Here is a 22,283-nt window from a genome sequence, read left to right as displayed (position 1 = left end):
ATTGAAAAATTGACAACGTACAATTTCAGTTTTATCACACTGTAAATTTTTGCTATAAATTCTGTGTGTTCGGATTGAGCCCTCCACTACCACCTGATGAAGGAGCGATGCTCTGAAAGCTAGTGTGCTTCCAATTAAACCTGTTGGACTATAACCTGGTGTTGCGTGATTGTTAACTTTGTCCAACCCAGTCCAACATCTGCATCTCCAAACCACATTATTATGGTCACTATTTAACAAAGGCTCCTTAACAGCAAAGTTAGTAATTAGCCTTTATCTTTACAGAATACTAAATCTAAAACAAGCTGATTCCAACTTGGTCCTTCAATGTTCTACTTCAGAAGTATTCAGTGCAAACTGAATTTCATCCTCCACAGCATCCATGCTGTTTAGGTTCATCCAGTTTATATGGGAATTGAAGTCACCCATTATTATTGTATGGCTCTTATAATATTTACATATCATTTTGTGAATTAATTCAAAGGAAGTATTTGGGATAAAAAGTAGATTCATCTGACTGTGATTTTAATGCATACACACTGTATTATCACCCAAAGTTAAGGTGGATGTTTTAACATGTTTAGGACATGTTATGATGTTGTCACTTTAAAAAAAAGTTATTTTGTCATTGGTTTTATCAAGGAAGGTAGTAAAGGTAGAGGCGTTGAAGAATCTAGTATAATAACGGGAGGGGTCTTTCCAGTTCTCCCAATTCAGGTTTTTTTTCACTGTATTTTCACTGTAGCAGTCATAAGATGTGCGATTCCACGGGAGTTGCAAGCTTCAGTAAAGGATTCCTCTGATTTTCTGTTGAAGTTCCCTCCTGCCTGTGAGAACCTGTGCTTGAATTTTGCTTTTTGTCAAGGAATGTGTTTATGGGACGTTACAGTATTGGAACAGTTATTTAGAAGTAGTTACTGTATTGAGTTGGCTAAGTTTTCCAACAGTTAAAATTATTCTAAATTCTGATTTCTTTCGTTCATGTTTCAACTGTAGCGTTTAAATAAATTGTGTTTTGCTTAAAGCCCAAGTAGTTTGACCAGTTGCATCAGACCTGGAACATCCACTTCACATCTGCCTTTAAAAAGTTAGGGTCTCAAGTACATTCTTAAAATATTTTGAGGAGGTCCGGCCTGGTCCATAACAGTGCGATGTGATTAACAGGAAATTACAGCTCATGCAGTCACCTGTGGACTTGCTGCTATTTGGAAGGATTTCTCAGTGAATCCTTTCCAAATTTAGTGAAGAATGACCTCTCTCCAATGTGAATTTGCTGGCGTACACAGATTTGAGACAATCATCTGAACCCAGTCCCGCAGAGTGCACTTGAGTGGTCTCTCATTGGTGTGAACACAGTTTATGTAGCATCAACTCCCCAGAATTTTTAAAACACTTGCCTCATTGTGGACATTTAAAATGCCTCTCATCAGAGTGAACACGTTGATGGCGTATCAGATCCCAGGATCTTGTATAATATTTCCCACACACTGTGCATTTGAAAGGTCTCTCTCCGGTATGAGTGCGCTGGTGTGCAGTGAGACGAGATGACCACTTGAACCCAATCCCACACTGTGATGGTCTGTTGTCAGTGTGAACATGTTCATGTAACTTCAGTTCTCCAGAGCTTTTATAACACTTCACGCAGTCGGGATATTTGAAAGGTCTCACCTGAGTGTGAATTCGCTGGTGTGCCTTGAGGTTGGCTGATTCACGAAATCCCTTCCCACACCGAGTGCAGGTGAATGGCCTCTCCCCAGAGTGAACTCGTTGGTGTGTCAAAAGGGTGGAAAACCGAAAGAATATTTGTCCACATTCAGAGCAGATGAACGACCTCTCCCCAGTGTGAAGACGCTGGTGTAGAGTGAGTTGAGATGATCTCTTGAAGCCATTTCCACAGTGAGAGCACCTGAACAGTCTCTCCTCAATGTGAACACAGTGATTGATGATCAGCTCCCTGGAACCTTTAAAGCACTTTCCACACTCTGAACATTTAAAGGGTCTCTCCTCAGTGTGAACCACGTTGATGGGATTGCAGATAGTCAGAACTTTTAAAACACTTCCTGCAGTTTGGGCATTTAAAATGTCTCTCCTTAGTGTGAACTCGCTGGTATGTCAGCAAGGTCAGCAATTAAGTGAATCCTCTTCCACACAGGGAGCAGATAAATGGCCTCTCCCCTGTGTGAATACGTTGATGAATTTTCAGTGCAGAGTGATGGCTGAATCCCTTTTCACAATCCCCACATTTCCATGGTTTCTCCACAACGTGACTGCATTTGTGGTTCTTGAGGCCAATTGATTGACTGAAGCCTTTTTTGCATGCAGAACACAAGTATTTGTTCTCCCCATTGTGAATGGTGCTTTCTTCTTTTATGTTTAAAATGTGTTGATATTCAGGTTGTGATAAACTGGGTGACTCCATTAGATCATGGTGTGATGTTGGCTTTCAGTTTGCAGCCTTCAATTCCCCCACTTCTCATATCCTGTGGATTGATTTGAAACAGAAGGCAGGAGTAAGAGAGAAGGCACAAAAACATAAAGGCAGGTTGTAAAAGCATACTGAGTGAATCTGGGGCAATTTGCTGGACAGGCACTTGGGAACAGTTACCACAAAAGCTTCTCAAATGTCATAGAAGCTCAAAATTAATATCGATCAGAGAAGAAACCCGCTACCTGGTGTGGGCCCACACAATTAGGTGAAGGGGTAAATGTAGGGGAATGGGTCTGGGTGGGTTACGCTTCGGCGGGTCAGTGTGGACTTGTTGGGCCGAAGAGCCTGTTTGCACACTGTAATCTAATCTAAAAAAAAGACCGACATGGAGCAGAGTGAGCGAGACATAGGAAGGATGTAGGAGATTCAGGAATCAAAGGAGAGGGATTTTATATAGAATAGAATAGAATAGAATAGAATAGAAGAATACAGCGCAGTACAGGCCCTTCGGCCCTCGATGTTGCGCCGATCAAAGCCCACCTAACCTACACTAACCCACTATCCTCCATATACCTATCCAATGCCCGCTTAAATACCCATAAAGAGGGAGAGTCCACCACTGCTACTGGCAGGGCATTCCATGAACTTACGACTCGCTGAGTGAAGAACCTACCCCTAACATCAGTCCTATATCTACCCCCCCCCCCTTAGTTTAAAGCTATACCCCCTTGTAATAGCTGACTCCATACGTGGAAAAAAGTTCTCACTGTCAACCCTATCTAACCCCCTAATCATCTTGTACACCTCTATCAAGTCACCCCGAAACCTTCTTTTCTCCATTGTAAACAACCCCAAGTGCCTCAGCCTTTCCTCATAGGATCTTCCTACCATACCAGGCAACATCCTGGTAAACTTCCTCTGCACCCGTTCCAGTGCCTCCACATCCTTCCTATAGTATGGCGACCAAAACTGCACACAATATTCCAGATGCGGCCGCACCAGAGTCTTATACAACTGCAGCATGACCTCAGGACTCCGGAACTCAATTCCTCTCCCAATAAAAGCCAGTACGCCATATGCCTTCTTCACTGCACTATTTACCTGGGTGGCAACTTTCAGAGATCTGTGTACATGGACACCAAGATCCCTCTGCTCTTCCACACTACCAAGTATCCGACCATTAGCCCAGTACCCCATCTTTTTGTTACTCTTACCAAAGTGAATCACCTCACACTTAGCTACATTGAACTGCATTTGCCACCTTTCTGCCCAGCTCTGCAGCTTCTCTATATCCCGCTGTAACCTGCCACATCCTTCCTCACTGTCTACAACTCCTCCGACTTTCGTATCATCCGCAAACTTGCTCACCCAACCTTCTAACCCTTCCTCCAGGTCATTTATAAAAATGACAAACAGCAATGGTCCCAAAATAGATCCTTGCGGAACACCGCTAGTGGCGGCACTCCAAGATGAACCTTTGCCATCAACTACTACCCTCTGTCTTCTTCCAGCCAGCCAATTCCTAATCCAAACCTCCAAACTCACCCTCAATGCCATATCTCTGTATTTTCTGCAGTAGCCTACCATGGGGGACCTTATCAAACGCCTTACTAAAATCCATATATACCACATCACCGCTTTCCCCTCATCTACCTCCTTAGTCACCTTCTCAAAGAACTCAATAAGGTTTGTGAGGCACGACCTGCCCTTCACAAAACCATGCTGACTATCCTTGATCACATTGTTCTTATCCAGATGTGCATAAATCCTATCCCTTACAATTCTCTCTAAGACTTTGCCCACAACAGAAGTGAGACTCACTGGCCTATAGTTACTAGGATTATCCCTACTCCCCTTCTTGAAGAAGGGAACCACGTTTCCTAGCCTCCAGTCCTCTGGCACTACTCCTGTAGACAAAGAGGACACAAAAATCAAGGCCAATTGCTCTGCAATCTCCTCCCTTGCTTCCCAGAGAATCCAAGGATAAATGCCATCAGGCCCAGGGGACTTATCTATTTTTACCCTTGCCAGAATTTCCAACACCTCTTCTCTACATATCTCAAAGCCATCCATTCTACTTATTCGTGCCTCAGTATTCATATCGACAACAATGTCCTATTCCTGAGTGAATACTGACGAAAAGTATTCATTCAGTGCCTCCCCAATCTCTTCAGCCTCCACACGCAACTTCCCATTACTATCCTTGATTGGACCTATTCCTACCCTAGTCATTCTTTTATTCCTAACATACCTATAGAAAGCCTTAGGGTTTTCCCTAATCCTACCAACTAAGGACCTTTCATGTCCCCTCCTTGCTGCTCTTAGCTCTCTCTTCAGATCCTTCCGGGCTACCTTATAACTCTCAATCGCCCCTATTGAACCTTCACGCCTCATCTTTACAAAGGCCGCCCTCTTCCATTTAACAAGGGATTCCAATTCCTTATTAAACCACGGCTCCCTCACACGACCCTTTCCTCCCTGCATGATAGGTACGTACTTATCAAGGACACTCAATAGTTGCTCCTTGAACAAGTTCCACATATCAATTACGCTCTTGCCTTGGAATCTACTTTTCCAATCCACACATCCTAAGTCATGCCTCACCGCATCATAATATCCCTACCCCCAGCTATAACTCTTGCCCTGTAGTACACACTTATCCCTCTCCATCACTAGAGTAAAAATCACCGAATTGTGGTCACTGTCCCCAAAGTGCTCACCTACCTCTAGTTCTGATACCAGGCCTGGTTCGTTACCCAGAACCAAATCCAGTATGGCCTCACCTCTTGTTGGCTTATCTACATATTGTGTCAGGAAACTCTCCTGCACACATTGGACAAACACTGTCCCATCTAACGAACTTGAGCTATAGCTTTCCCAATCAATATCAGGAAAGTTAAAGTCCCCCATAACAACCACCCTATTACTGTCACTCTTCTCCTGAATCATCTTTGCAATCCTTTCTTCAACGATTCTAGGACTATTAGGAGGCCTGTAAAAGACTCCTAACAGAGTGACCTCACCTCTCCTATTCCTAACCTCAACCCAAACTACATGAGATGGCAAATCTTCGTCCATCTTCCTTTCCACCGCAGTAATACTATCTTTGACAAGCAAAGCCACACCCACCCCCTCTTTTACCCCCACCTCTGACCCTACTAAAACATTTAAACCCTGGAACCTGCAACAGCCAATCCTGTCCCTGATCTAGCCATGTCTCCGTAATAGCCACAACATCGAAGTCCCAGGTACCAACCCACGCTGCAAGTTCACCTACCTTATTTCGTATACTTCTGGCATTAAAGTATACAAAAAGTATATATCTACAATTTGCCCTGAAATGTGTTAGGATGGTCCAAATCCTCAATCTCCACCAGCTCAAAGGATCAGGGGAGCAGATCTATGTGAAAATCTTCACCACCAAGTTACCTTCCAAGACACACGATCCTGACATGTTTGACATCCACTGCTGGAGGAACAGAGACTTCTTTTGACTGAACATTAGGACGATGAAAGGCAATGCCTTCCATCCCTGTTACAAAGTCCATTCCCAAGCCACTGACTGAATCTCTTTCTCTGGCAACTGCATAATCCTCAAATAGACTGTTCAGAAGCTTGCTGCCATATTTCACCCCAAACTGAGATTCCAAACATACGCCCACATCAGTAAAACCAGGAGAAAGTGAAGACTGAAGATGCCAGAGATCAGAGTCAAAGAGTGTGGTGCTGGAAAAACAGAGACGGTCAGGCAGTATCTGAGGAGCAGGAGCGTCTATGTTTCGAGCATAAGCTCTTCCTCAGGAAGGAGCCATCCATAGTGAGATCAAAGCACTCCTGACGAACAGTTTATGCTTGAAATGATGATTCTCCTGCTCCATGGCTTTTCCAGCACCCCACTTTTTGACTCAAAGACTTCCATTTTAGTAACATCAACTGAATCCACCCCAGATGCAGCTCATCTGCTTCTGAAACTCTCATCCACTCCATGATTATCTGTACACTTAACGTTCCTAACACTTCTCCACATTGAACCTTTCAGTAAGTAAGATAATTGACCCTTGCTACCTGTCTCCTCACTCACACCAACTCTTGCTGAGCCATCCTCAGTGGCATGGAAACATTGTCCCACAGGAGGGCCACGCATGCCCTCTGCTACACGGTGACCTTATCAAGATGACATCTGCCCACAGGAAGGCCGCGCATGGGCTCTGCTACACCGTGACTTTATCAAGGTGGCATCCTCCCACAGGAGGGCTGCACATGCCCTCTGCTACACCTTACCCCTATAAAGATGGCATCGTCCCATAGGAAGGTCAAGCACGTGCTCTGCTACCCAATGCAGATGGGTAAGACTGTGTACATCTGCTCCCTCAACGAAATGTGGAGCAAATTGCTGCAGAGCAAGTTTTGGAGATAACAGTGAGTCAGACATCAATGGAGGGAGAACAAGCTAATGTTTGAGTCTAGATGACTCTTCATTAGAGCTGAAGTGAAGTGTGGAGGGGACACATTTATGCCATAGTTTGCGGGGTTATGTAGGTGTAGGGTGCTGGTGGACAAAAGATGTTAATAGTTCAGATTAAGGGATCGGAATGTGAGGATTGCAGAACAATGGTGTATCTACCTCCCAGATTTCAAAGGACTGACAGTCCCACCAGGATTGGTGGGGGTGGGGGTGGGGGTGGGGGTGGGGGTGGCGGCGGGTAGGAGGAGGTAAGGAGGGCAGACAGGACATGATAACAGAATATAACAAGCCAAAAAGAGGTGGAGCTGAGTGGGAGTGAGCCAAAGAGCAATCTGGAAAGATAAAGGATATAAAAATGTACCTCAGGGATTTGCAGCCTGGGAAGGTAAGAGTTTCTGATTCTGAGTTTTTCAACTGAGGGGGACCTGAAACATTACATCACAGGAAAGGTGTGATTTGATTGGCTAATCAGGGAATCTGCTTATTCAAGTCTGGGCTAAAAGTGAGTCTGGGCTAAAAGTGAGTCTGGGTTAAATTATTGGCGATAACTTGCGTTCAGATTAAGGTAATAAGTAGAGATATAAATATAGTTAAAAATAAAATAAAAATTAAAAACTAATTAAATAAAATAAGGATGGAGGTGTTGTTCCAACATGATGTAGGAGCTGGTCGACCCCATTGTGATTCCGACTGACCACATCTGTAGTAAATGTTGGTTGCTCAAGGAACTCCAGCTCAGAGTTGATGAGCTGGATTCTGAGCTTTGGATATTGCGACACATCAAGGAGGGGGAAGAGTTATCTGGATGCTGTGTTTCAGGCAATGATCACACCCCTTAGACCAACTAACTTGAATTTGGTCAGTAGTCTGGGACAGAATGATGTGACTGTCAGTGAGGCAGGTAGAGATATCCAGGAGGTAGAGTTGCAGGAGCCTCAGCCTTTGTCCCTGTCCATCAGGTTTGAGAGTCTTGCTCCCTGTATGGAAAGGAAGGGGGACTTCAGGAAGGATAGCTGACTGACCGCAGCACCATGGTGCATGGAGCCATTTAAATGGGGGGAGAGAAAAGAAATGTGGTTGCAATTAGGATAGTTTTGTTAGGGGCATACACAACGTTCTTTGCGACCAAGACTGGGATCCTGAATGTTGTGTTGCCTATGTGGTGCTCGGGTTCAGGATATCTCACCTGGGCTGCAGATGAACTTGGAGTGGGAGGGTAAAGATCCAGTTGTCATAGTCCATATAGGTTGTATGGGAAATTAGAAAACTCAAATTAATGGAGGAGGTAAGAGTGCTGGTTATTAATGTGGTGGATGGTTACCAGACAATAAAGGTGAGGGACTGAGCAGGTGAATATTTCTATGCATCAAAGAGTAGGAAAATTTACCAGTAGATAAAATTTATAAGTTTTGTGTTTAAATGTACAAAGCATTTGAAACAAAATTAATGCATTAAATGGCACAAATAGAAACGAAAGGTTCTAATTTGATCGCGATTACTAAGACATGGTTACAAAGAGATCAGGGCATAGAATTGAAAATCCAAGGGTACTCAGTATTTCAGGAAGATCGCCCGAAATGAAAAGTAGGTGGTGTGGCTTTGGCTGCTAAAGGAAGGGATCAATGTTGTATTGAGAAATGACGTAAGCACAGGAGATCAAGCGTCATTCTGGGTACAAATAAGAAATAACAAAGGGAATTAATACCTGGAACAAGTAATCTGTAGGTCCTGAAACAGTAGTTCTTCAGTGGGGCACAGTATAAACTAAGAATTATTAGAGGCTTGCAAGAAAGGTACGGCAATAATTATGATTATAACATGCCCATAGATTGCAAGAATCAAATTGGCGAGAATAGCCTGGAGGCAGAGTTCATTTAAAATATTAGACATTGTTTGTTGGAGAAGTATGTCGTGGAACCACCCAGGAAGCAGCCTACTCTGGAACTGGTATTGTGGAATTAGGAGAGATTAATTGATGACATCACAGTTAAGGATCTTCTAGGGAGTAGTGATCATTGTTTGTTAGGATTCAAAATTCAGTTTGGGGGTGAGAAGTAGGAATCCCACACTAGTATTTTGGAATTAAACAAAGAAAATTACATAGGAATGAAGACAGATTTAGCCTGATTAGATTGGGCAGGAAAGCTAAATGGTAAGACAGCGGAAGTACAGTGGCAGATGTTTAAGGAGCTACTCAATTCCACACAACTAAAATAGATCCCAGTGAGGAGGGAAGATGGTAAGGGGTGGGGTGGGTGTCAAGGACAACATAAAGTCAATAACTCAGGTATACAATATTGCAAAGGCCAGATGCAGGCTGAAACTTTCAAATATAAACAAAGGGAGATTAAAAAATTAATTTATAGGACTACGGTAAATTACAAAACTAAACTTGCACAAAATATCAAAAAGGACAGCAAAAGTTTCCATAGGTATATAAAAGGGAAGAGAGTCACAAAGGTGAATACTGGTCCCTTGGAAGATAAAACTGGAGCGTTAGTTGCGAGCACTAAAATGGCAGAGATGCGAAATCAATACTTTGTCTCAGTTTTCACGGTGGAGGATAAATAGTACCCCTCCTTTTGGAACGGGCAAGTCAGAGGCAATAGGAAGGGTACAACTTAGAACAAGCAACATTGATAGGGAAAAGGTATAGAGCAAACTACTATGATTGAGGGCAGATGAGACCCCGGGCCTGATGGCCTACATCCTACATAGTGGACCCATTGGTTACACTATTCAAAAATTCCCTGGAGAGGGGAAAAGTTCCAATGGTTTGGAGATGTGCCAAAGTAACACCCTTATTCAAAAAGGGAGGGAGGCAATATGTGGGAAATTATAGACCAGTTAGTTTAACATCTGTTGTTAGGAAAGTGTTGGAATCAATTATCAAGGAAGCAATATTAGGATATTTGGCAAGTCAAAATACTATCTATCAAAGACAGCATGATTTTATGAAGGGCAAATCATGTTTAACTAATTTGTTACAGTGCTTTGAAGATGTAACAAGCAAAGTAGATAATGGAGATCCTGTAGATGTGCTGCAATATCTCTGGACTTCTGGAAGGGATTTGAAAAGGTGTGGCACAAAGGTTTAATTCGCAAGGTTGGATCATATGGGATTGGGGTAATTTATTAGTTTTGATGGGTGAACTGCTGATGGAGTGCCACAGGATTCAATCCTTGGGCCCCAGCATTTTACAATCTATATTACTGACTTGGATACAGGGACAGAAGGCTCTATAACCAAATTTGCGGATAACACAAAAACAGGTGGGATGGTAAATTGGAATGAGGAAATAAGAACCTTACAAATGGATATGGATAGGTTAAGAGAGTGGGTCAAAATGTGGCAGATGGTGTTTCACGGGGATATACGTGAGGTCATGCATTTTAGTCGGAAAAACTAGAAGGCAAAGCCATTATCTAAATGGGGAGAGACTTTAAGGTGCTGCAATACAATGGAATCTGGGTGTTCGCGTTCGTGAGTCACAGAAAACTAGCATGCAGACACAGCAGATAATAAAGAAAGTGAATTAAATGTTGACTGACATAGCTAAAGGAACACTACATAAAGGTCAGGAAGTATTGTTGCAACTAAACAACACCCAGAGAATTGTGCGAGTTTTGGTCCCTTTATTTGAGGAAAGATACAGTGGCATTGGAAGTTTTTTTTTGAGATTACATGATTAGATTAGATTACTTACAGTGTGGAAACAGGTCCTTCGGCCCAACAAGTCCACACCGCCCCGCCGAAGCGTAACCCACCCTTACCCCTACATCAACATCTACCCCTTACCTAACACTACGGGCAATTTAGCATGGCCAATTCACCTGACCTGCACATCTTTTGGACTGTGGGAGGAAAGCGGAGAACCCGGAGGAAACCCACGCAGACACTGGGAGAACGTGCAAACTCCACACAGTCAGTTGCCTGAGGCGGGAATTGAACCCGGGTCTCTGGCGCTGTGAGGCAGCAGTGCTAACCACTGTGCCACTGTGCCACCGTGCCGCCCACTATATTGAACCCAGACATGAGGGGTTTGTCATATGAAGAGAGATTGAACAGTTTAGTTCTCTACTCTCTGGAATTTAGAAGAATGAGGAGGGATCAAACTGAGGAGTTCATGATGATAAACGGTGTGGATAAAACAAGACGTGGAGTGGGTGCTTCCTCTTGTGGGGCATTCTAGGACGAGAAGTCATAATCTTAGGATAAGGGGTAACAAATTTACAATAGAGTTGAGGAGAAATTACTTCTCCCAAAGGGTTGTGAATCTGTGGAACTTGCTACCCCAAAGTGCAGTGGATGCTGGGACAGTGAGTAAATTTAAAGAGTCGTTAGACAGATTTTTAATCTTCAACGGGTTGAAGATTTATGGGGAGAAGGCAAGAAAATGGGGGTGAGGTGATATCAACCATGATTGAGTGGCAGAAAAGCTCAATTGGTGGAATGGCCTAATTCTGCTCCTATATTTCATGAATTTATAAAAGAAAAGGAAGAAACGGGAGTTGGTTGACAATTTGAAGGTGTTGGACTCAGTATTTCATCCAGGAGTCCGTAAAGTGTCAAGTCTGAAGACCAGATATTGTTCTTCCAGCTTGTGTTGAGTCATAGGAACACTGCAGTATATCAAGGATAGACATGTAGGCATGAGATAAAGGTGCTGTGTTAAAATGACTGGCAACGGGAAGGTCACAGTCATGCTTGCACACAGACCGCAGGTGTTCTGCAAAGCGATCACCGAGTCTGTGTTTGGTTTTTCCTATGTTGATTAGGCCATATTGGGTGCAGTGAATACAATACACAAGATTGGAGGAGGTACAGGTGAAATGCTGCTTCACGTGGAAAGACTAATCAGGCTCTTAGATGGTGAGCAGGGAGATGGTGAAGGGGCAGATGTTGCAGTTTCTGCAGATACATGGGAAGCTGCCATGGGGATGGCAGGTGGTGTTACTGGCCGTGAAATACACTAATGTGTCCTGGAGGGAACAACCCCTATCAAGTGCAGACTGGGGAGTGAGGGGAAGATGTGTTTGGTGGTGACATTCTGCTGGAGTTGTCTGAAGTGGCAGAGAATGATCCTTTGAATGTGGAGACTAGTGGATGAAAGTAAGGAAAGGGAACCCAATCTTCAAGTGATGAGAAGGACTGAGGATGGAAGCACAGGTGATAGGTTGGATATGGTTGAGGGCTCTGTCAACTACAGTGGGTGGGAAACCACAGTTATGCAAGAAGCAAGCCATGGCGAAAGTGAGGACTGTAGATGCTGGAGATTAGAGTCTATAGTGTGGCGCTGGAAAAGCACAGCGGGTCAGGCAACATCCGAGGAGCAGGAAAGTCGATGTTTTGGGCAAAAGCCCGATCGGGAATGAGGCTGGGAGACTTGGGGGTGGACAGATAAATGGGATGGGTGGGGTTTGGGGGGAGGTGAAGGCAGCTGAGAGTGTGATCGGTGGATGGAAGTGGGGGCAATGGTGATAGGTCGGAGAGGAGGGTGGAGCGGAAAGGTGGGAAGGAGATGGACAGGTAGGAAAGGTCACAAGGGCAGTGCTGAACTAGAAGGTTGGAACTGGGGGGGGAATGAGGAAATAGGTGAAATCCACTTGATGCCATGGGGTTGGAGGGTCCTGAGGCGGAAGATGAGGTATTCTTCCTCCAAACATTGGGTGGTAATAGAGTGGTGATGGAGGAGTCCCAGGACCTGCATATCCTTGGCGGAGTGGGAGGGGGTATTGAAGTATTTGGCCATGGGGTGGTGGGGTTGGTTGGTGCAGGTGTCCCAGAGATGTTCTCTGAAGCGCTCTGTGAGTTGGCGTCCTGTCTCCCCAATGTAGGGGAAATTGCATCGGGATCAAATGATGTTTGTGGAAGTGCAGGTGAACGTTTGATGCATGTGGAAGGGTCCTTTGGGGCCTTAGATGGGGGGGAGGGGTGAGTTATGGGCACAGGTTTTGCAATTCCTGCAGTGGCAGGGGATGGTGCCTGACAAGGTAGTTGCTGATGGAACGGTCTTTATGGAAAGCGGATAGAGGTGGAGAGGGAAATTTATCTCTGGTGGTGGGGTCCATTTGTAGGTGGCAGAATCTGAACAGATGCAATGTAGGTGATGGAACTGGGAGAATGGGATAGAATCCTGACAGGACCTGGGGTGTGATGAGCTTCAGTGAAGGTAGTTCTGGGAATCATTGGCTTTGTAGTGCGTGGTAGTGGACAGTTTGTTCCCCAAAATGGATACAGAGAGGTCATGGAAAGGAAGGGAATTGTTAGAAATGGATGACATGAAATCTATAGAGGAGTAGAAATTGGAGGCAAAACTAATGAATTTTTCAAAAGTCCTTAGCATGAGCATGATGTGGCACTAAAGTAGTCATCAATGGATCAAAGAATCAGTTCTGGGAGGGGGCCAGTGCAAGACTGGGACAAGGATCATTCAACATACCCCAGAAAGAGGCATGCATAACTCGGACCCATGTGGGTGCGCATAGCTACTCCTTTGCCTTGACAGAAGTGAGGCGAATTAAAGGAGAAATTGTTCAGCAAGAAAATGAGTTCAGCCAGGCAAAGGAGAGTGGTGGCAGAAGGGGATTGTTCAGTCTCTGGTTGAGGAAGAAACCGAGAGCTTTCAGACCATCCTGGTGGTGAATGGAGGTATACAGGTAGAGAGATTGGACATCCGTGGTGGCAGTCAGGGCCAGGGAACAGGAAATTGTCAATATGGTGGGAGGCATCAGATGACTCAGAAATGTAGATGCGCAGGGTCTGGACAAGTGGATAGAGGATGGAGTCAAGGCAGAAGGAAATGAGCCGAGTGGCCAGGAACAGAGCAATACAATGGGCTTCTGGACTTAATGTACAGTTCAACACCTTCAAATTGGCAACCAACTCCCATTTCTTCTTTCTTTTAGCTTTACTTGTTACATTCTGTTCTCATGTCTTCTCTCCCACCCCCCTCGCTCCATTGGGACTGTTTGTCCTTATCAGTCTGGCAGTAAGACACACCATTGTTCTACCATTCTCACATTCTGCTCACTTAACCTGAACGATCAACATCTTTTGTCCACCAGCACCCTACACCTACACGCCCACCCCGAAACTAAAGCATAAATGCCATCCTCTCCACACTTCACTTCCGTCATTATGAAGAATCATCTAGACTGAAAACCTTACCTTGCCCTCTCTCCATGGAGACTTATTTGTTGTTTTCAGTTCCTCAAACAAGATGGTGGCCTGAACCTGAACCTCTCCACTGGACAAAGACCCGGATCTTTTAACGCGGAGCCAAGACAGTCTTACTCGGGGTTTGCGACCTCCAAGAGGGATTCACGAGGTATGGACACTCTTCCCATTCGCGCAGACTCCCATACACCAGCTCCACTCCTCCCCCTTTCTGCCGCCGACAGCAGCCGCTGGACAAAGAATCGCACAGCCCGCCTCAAAATGATATTGTGCATACCCCAGATACAATCCAAACCGCGCTTGCGTCGAGCCTGGTAACTGTGTAAGGTATGGTCATACCCGCTTGGAATGTTGGGATGGAAGACCGCCATTAACCATCATTCTGTGGATTTATAACTCAGTTTCTCACTTGACTTCTATAAATTAGTTAGGAAATAGGTAAATAATCTGGATTTGAATCTCACCTATTTCTTCATATCCCCTATCAATTTAATAAGAGATTTCATGCTCTATATCAAGTGAGAATGATCAAATCTTATTTTAAAAATTCACTTCTTATGTTTCTGACCGGTCCTATAGATTTCATTTACAATCAATCTTTCAACCCGGACCTCATTCACTCGAGTGGTCGAAGGACAGTCCCGCTGCGCCTTCTCTTTAGATTTGCAGCGTTTGGTGGAGGTGCCACTCAGCAGCTGTGCTCAAGGACAATATTAAGGGAAGAACGAGACAACCGTACCTCACAAGGGAATTTGTGGGGGGTATGGATACTCTTGCGGTGCGGTGGTAGTATCCCTACTACTGGAACGACAGACCTCGATTCAATTTCCACCTGCTGCAGGGGCATATAATAACATTTCTGAGCAGATTGATTAGGAAGGTCAGGGACAGAATAAAATAAAAGGAGAAAAGCACGCAATGTGGCGCAAGGTTTTGTAGAACTGCTATCGAAGGCTGTGGACGCCAACGCATTGGACGGATTTAAGGCAAAGATAGATAGGTTCTTGATTAGTAAAGGGATCATGGGTTACAGCGAAAAGGACGAGAATGGAGTTGAGAGACATATAAGCCATGATTAAATGGTAAAGAAGATTTACTGGGCTGATGGCCTAATTCTGTTCCTATATGTTATGGTCTTATGATCGGAACACTCAACAAAACCCCCACAGTTTGAATTGAAAAAAACACAATGGGCAAAGGCATTGCAGCAAAGTAGTAAAACACAGTGGCTCAGCGGGTAGCACTGCTGGCACACCAGGGATCTGAGTTCAACTCCAGTCTCGGGCAACTGTCTGTGTGGAGTTTGCATATTCTCCCTGTGTCTCCAGGTGCTCTGGTTTCCTCTCACAGTCTGAAGATGTGCAGGTTAGGTGGATTGGCTGTGCTAAATTGCCCACAGTGTCACATGGATGTGTAGATTAGTTGGACTTTGTATGGAAAATGCAGGAATAGGGAAGAGGGGGTGAGTCTGTGTGGGATGCTCTCCAGAGACAGTTTGGACATGTTGGGCCAGATACCCTGTTTCTGTATGGGAGGGATTTTATGTAAAAGAAAATTCATCCACCAATCGCTCCAAGCCTGGATTGAAAATATGCATTGTCCTATTCTGTGGTCTACACATTTCTTAGTAAGGGCATGGAATGTCCTACCTGTAACAGTAGTAGACATGCCAACTTTAATGATATTTTAATGGTCATTGGATAAATATATGGATGATAATGGAAAAGTGTAGGTTAGATGGGATTCAGGTTGATTTCACAGGTTGGCACAATATCGTGGGCCAAAGGGCCTGTACTGCGCTGTATTATTCTATGTTGTATGTTCTTCAGGCAGGACCAGACTTGGCAGCAGAACTGGTTTGTTAAGAAACTATCAGCTTTGTTGAAATGAAGTTACTTGAAAATTATCTGATTTCAGGCAAACTATAGTGATACATGCAGACAACAATTTACACATGAACACGGGTTATACACCTTGCATACCCCGCATACTCCCCCACTGTAATGCTCACTGAATGCACTCCCCTACGATCTTGCTCATGTCCTGCAGACTCCCCCACACACTACTCACTGTCATACTCACTGAATGCATACTCCCTGACCATCACACTCTCTGCCCTGCACACTCCCCCATCATCATGCCACTGAATTCATATCCCCACATCATCATGCTGACAACTTTGCCATACCCCCAATATCACCCTCACTCCCCCACACACATTCCCCCGGCACACTCACTGAATGCATATTCCCCCACCATCACACTCACTACTCCACACTATCACCACCACATTCCATGGACACACCCCACTACCACATTCACTCCCTCTGCACATTCCCACGCCATCACAGTCATTCCTCTGCACACTCCCCAACCGTCATGCTCACTCACCCACCATCACTCTCACTCCCCTCCACACTCCCCCACCATCAAACTCCCCCGCACGCTATCACACTGTCAAACTCCTCCACTGTCACGATCACTGTCTCGCAAGCTCCCCTGCCATCATGCTCCCTCTCCTGCAAATTTCCGAACCATCAGCCTCACTGTCCCACACACTTTCCCACTCTCAGGTTGACAGCCCTGCACACTCACCCATCATCATGCTTATGCCCCCACAATCTGCCTCAATATCACGGTCACTACCCTGTACTCTCCCCAATCACCACACTCACTACCCCACACATTACACCTGTCACACTTACAGTCCCGCACACTCCCCCATTGTCATGCTCACTCGCTGACATACTTCTCCACCGTTATCCTCACTTCCCAGTACACTCCCCATCATCTCGCTCACTCCCATGCACCATCATACACTCCCTTCTGTACACCTTCACCATTCCACTCATTCCCCCGCTCACTCCCCACAGATACTTTCATTACCCATCACACTCCCCCACAGTAAGGCTCATTCACGTACCACTCACCCTCTATTACCCTCACTCACCGTCATGCTCATTCCCCCACACACTAACCCCACCAACAGGCTCACTCTCCCGAATACTCCCCTCATAAGGTTCAAACCCCTGCACTCCCACACTCTCACTCTCACTCTTCTGCACACTCCCTCACTGTCATTCATTTGCTCTTGTACACTCTCCCCGCTATCACGCTCACTCCCTGGAATTCTCCCCACCGTTCCGCTCACTCATCCACACGCTCTCACCATCGTAATTCTCACTCCATGAACAAATGTCCATCATTGCACTCACTCCATCGCACTTGCCCCACAATCACGCTGACTCCCCAGCACACTCCCCACAATCACCATCGTTCTCCCTACACTCTCCCTCACCATCATGTTCACTCTCCCCCACTCTCACCCACCATCATGCTCACTCTCCCCGAACTCACAACCAGCGTCACTCTTGCACCCATCACACCTTTGTACCATCAAGCTTACTCCCCTGAACACACCCCAAGCATCTCGCAGATGCCTCCCACACTCCCCCACCATCACTCTCACTCCCGTGCACACTCGCTGATCGTCACCCTAACTCCCCAATCACCATCTACACTCCCCTACACATTTCTCCACCATCACCCTAACTTCACTGTGCACACCCTAACCACTACACACACTCCCCTACCGCCATGCTCACTCCCTCACACACTCCTCCACTTCAATCTAACTCATCGCACACACCCCAACAATCACACACATTCTCTGCCATCGCACACACTGCTCCACCATCACAATCAATCCCCTGTACACTCTCCAACCATCACACACGTCGCCAATGCACTCCTCGACTGCATTGCTTATTTCCCTGTGCACTCCCCCACCATCATGCTCACTCCTCTGCACACTGTCCTACTGTCATGCTCACTCCTTGGCACACTTCCACACCATCACGCTCATTCCCACACGCACCCCACTGTCATGCTCACACTCCTGAACACTCCCCCAAAATCATCCTGACTCTCCAGCACACGCCCTCACTGTAAAGCTCACTCCCCTGCACACAGCCTATCACAATCACTCCCCTGCAGACTCCCCAACCATCACGCTCCTCCCTCACCATCACGTTTACAATGCAGTGAGAGGGACAAAGAGAGAGACAGATGGGACACAGGTCGGAGTGAGTGACCCAGATTTGAAATCAAGGACAGAATGACTTAATCACAGCTCCTGAGCCTGGGCCCCTGGACCCCTCGCCTTCCCTGAGGACCACGACTTGAGGCTTAGTCTGACTCTCTCCAGCTTAGCTTCCTCAGCACAAAGACGAACAACAGTATAGTGCACTCTGCTGCTTGGCATTTTTAAATAAACACTCTTACTGTATATAAATTGAAGTGATAGATGCAGTCAGTGCATGGTGCTCTTCTCACTGGTTCCTAAGTTTACAGAAAGATTGAAATGTGTCCCAGTAACCCCCTTTGTGATAAGGTTGGACAATCCAGGACTACCATCAGTCTGTTGCCATGGTGACAAGCTGCTTCATTGCTGAAACATTGAACTAAAATGAGAAAATATTGAATGGATTGATTAATGAGTGAATTTGATTGTTTGATTAATTTGGGTAAAGGGACACATCAGCACATTGTTTTGCTGTTGTTTGAACTTAGTCTGGGTCACAACATAAATTGCAGTGTTTGTGCAGCAACTGAGCAGCTGCAGCATGACGCTCAGCACATACCAGTCTAGAGACACCGTAGTATCCAGAAAAAACCACATCCGTCGCCATATATAAAACATCATGAACGTTTACCACAACAAAATGAAATTGGCCCACACCACAAACAATAGAATGATGGATGTTTTTCGATTTCTCGTTTCTGTGTCACACCGAGCATCCCGATTGGTGTGAGCCCGGAGTCTCCTGCAGGCTCTGCTGGCCACTAAAATGTATCTGACGGTGAAAACATTGTGCTGCAGAATCCGGAGAAATGGCAGAGCCGTGGTTAGAATGTAATGGAAGAACTCGATTGTGATCTAGATGTGGGGAGAAATAAACATTGTCTATTACCTCACAAAACCAGGGGACGTTCCATCGCTGACAGCATAAAATATCAGAGAATGTTCTTTAAACAGTTCAGCACAGTCACTGTTCCCAGAACGACAACAGCTGTTTTTGTTTAGATTAGATTACTGACAGTGCGTAAACAGGCCCTTCGGCCCAACATCTACCCCTTACCTAACACTACGGGCAATTCAGCATGGCTTTTTAACCTGACCTGCACATCTTTTGGATTGTGGGAGGAAACCCACACAGACACGGGGAGAACGTGCAAACTCCACACAGTCAGTCGCCTGAGGCGGGAATTGAACGCGGGTCTCTGGCGCTGTGAGGCAGCAGTGCTAACCACTGTCCCACCGTGCCGCCCACCGTGCCACCGTTTTCTCACTGCAACATTTGCTTTTCAGCTTCTGGCAACAAATTGCCACAAACCAATCAAAGGTGAAAATGACAGTGAACCAGACAGAACAATCAGTGGTTGCATAAAGCAGGACAGCATGGGAATCACACACAGGGACGGACTGCAGAAAATAAAACTGTTCATCAAAAACAATGGCAATGTGTCTCAATATCAGGTCGAGGATAATGACCAGCAGATCCCTTACTGCAATGGCCCCCAGGTAAAGTCTGACACATGGAAACAATCCACAGTCTTTAGAACACGGGATGTAGATCGTCACTACGTTAACTGTGAAGAAGGAAAACAAACACATTAGACACCAGCCTGGAGGCAAAGTTGCTAGTTTGACTGACGACAGTGAGATTTTCAAATACGTCACTGTACTCAGAGATTTATTGGAATAACTGGAGGAGAAGCAACAAATGATAATTTCTGAATTACTTGCAAACTATGACGTAAACAACAACAACCCCGCACCCCCCCGCCCCCCTCCCAAACACACATCCATGAGAACAGATGGTTTCTAGAACATTCCCACACACTCGATCACTCGAGATCAGACACGGGTCACTTCATTACAGTTCCTAATGCAAAGAGGGAGAAAACATTGCCGTCCTGAAGGATTCTCTCCCATTCTTTGAAGACAAATGGAGGTTGGAAATTTCTGTCTTTTAATCTCAATTGTGGTCGATCCTCTGTCTTAAAGAAATGCAAACGCAGTGAAAATATATTAACTTTGTTAACTGCCTGAGGGGACTTCGAAACAGTGTTTCCTTCTCCCTGGAACAGGAACTCCTCCCTCGGAATCTTATTGTTTGTTCAGTTCACATATAATATCAATTGTAGAATATTTTGAGGAATTCGGCTACAGAACGTTCCAGAGACTGTTAGGTACAGAATGTTTCAGGAAATGACTGGTATAGAACATTCCAGGGAACCTCAGTTATAGACTGTTCTTGAGAACGTCAGATGTGTAATGTTCCGAGGAAGGTCGGATGTCGAATGTTTTGGGGTTGGTGGATATAGAATGTTCTGGAGAATGTCGAGTATGGAATGTTCCAGAGACTGTCAGGTATAAGATGTTCTGGGGAATGTTGGGTACAGAATGTTCCAGGAAATGTCAGTTATAGAATCTTCTGGGGAATGCTGGTTATAGAGTGTTCCAGGGAATGTTGGTTAAAGAATGATCTGGGATTGTTGCATATAGAATCTTCTGGTGAATGCCAGGTACAGAATGTTCTGGAGAATATCAGGTATAGAATATTCTGGGGAATACCCGTTAGATAAGGCTCCGAGGAATATCTGGTGGAGAACATTCTGGGAAATGCCAGTCATGGAGTGTTCTGGAGGTAGAAGACAGGGGGTGATGTTAGAGTGTGCCCTTCCAGACTAGAGGCCTGTGTTCAGCAGGGTACCACAAGAATCAGCGTTGAGTCCACTGTTTTTCATCATTTGTACAAATAATTTGGATGTGATTAGCAGAGGCATGGTTAGTAAGATTGCCATTTTGCAACAACAGAATTTCCAGAATTATAGAATTCAGAAGGATAATGTTATGGACGAAGACAGACCCCCTCCAAATATATTAAGAAAGTAGACAAGACGCTTACTTTTCCTTATTTTACAGACAGATGTGAAGTGAATATTCTAGGGGTGATGCAGCTGGTCAAACAACTCGGCTTTAAGCAAAACAAAATTTATTCAAACACAACAGTTGAAACACGAATAGGAGAAAAAATGGATTTAGAATACCTTAACTATTACAAGACATAACTGACCTAACACAGTAACTGTGACTAATGAACATTTCCAATACAGTATCATCCCACCAACACACCCCCTGCCAAAAAGTAAATTGAAACGCAGATTCTTACAGACAAGAAGGAGCAAAATACAAAACGATTTTGATTTTCTAATGCACGTGGCTGTCACCCTAATACACTGCACGCATCCTTTCATCACAACACAATTGGACCTTGTTTGCCTTTCTCCGTGTCATTCTCAAATCGTGAAAACTCTTTAATATTCGCTTCCCAGTCATGATCGTTCTCCAGCCACATCTCTGTAATGATAAATCAATTATACCTGTTCACTTCTGTTAATGCTGTCATTCCATCTGCCTTGTTTCAAATCCCGAGAGTATATCAGTGATTATGGAGGTTTCAAGAGTTGGAGAGAGGTCACAGGGATAGGGAGGCGTTAGGGGCTCGAGGATGTTACAGAGTAAAGCATAGTTTCCATCAGTCGAGAATGTCAGTTGGAGAAAATGCTTCAGCGATTGAAGGAAATTACAGAGGTACCACAGGCCGGATTAGATTTTACAGTTAGGGATGGGTGTAGGAAGAGGCAAGCTGACAGAGAGGGGCATGCATAGAGCAGCATTTTACAGAGAAAACTGGAGGAACTAAAAGAGATATGGCGGAATTTAGTGACTGAAGACGTTTACAAGCATACGAATGCTTGTATTTGCTGGTAGTTACATAGACAGGAAGGCTGTGGATTCTGGCAGCGTTTCCAGGCCAGAGACAGTAACATACATAGGGAGTAGAGAGGGTTGAATGAGAGAATGAACTTTACATAGACTGGAGCGAAGGAGCAGGAGAAGGATATGGATATAAGTAGATGGATGGAGAGACTGGATGAGTTATTATTGAAAGTGAGGCTTGTATGAACTGGAGAGTCACAAGAATTGGAGCGGGTGTTGCATGTCAGGAATTCTGCAGGTACTTGAGAGGATCACTCAACGACGGAAGGTTGCAGGAGCTCCAAACTTTGGGAAAGTAGTTAGCACTGGAAGACGTCACACAAACAGGGAGGGCTTTAGGTCATGCAAGAGTTTATGTGGA

The 22,283-nt window shown here is 45.1% G+C and overlaps 1 pseudogene; it reads right to left on the bottom strand.

The window, feature by feature from the left end:
* Window positions 1-123: 123 nt before the first annotated feature.
* LOC140456973 (uncharacterized) lies at window positions 124-14,235 on the bottom strand (annotated as a pseudogene).
* Window positions 14,236-22,283: the final 8,048 nt, after the last annotated feature.

Source organism: Chiloscyllium punctatum, chromosome 31, assembly GCF_047496795.1.
Source record: "Chiloscyllium punctatum isolate Juve2018m chromosome 31, sChiPun1.3, whole genome shotgun sequence".
Taxonomy (NCBI): Eukaryota; Metazoa; Chordata; class Chondrichthyes; order Orectolobiformes; family Hemiscylliidae; genus Chiloscyllium; species Chiloscyllium punctatum.
The sequence above is the reverse complement of the archived record's forward strand: the minus strand, read 5'-3'. Positions and strand labels throughout refer to the sequence as shown.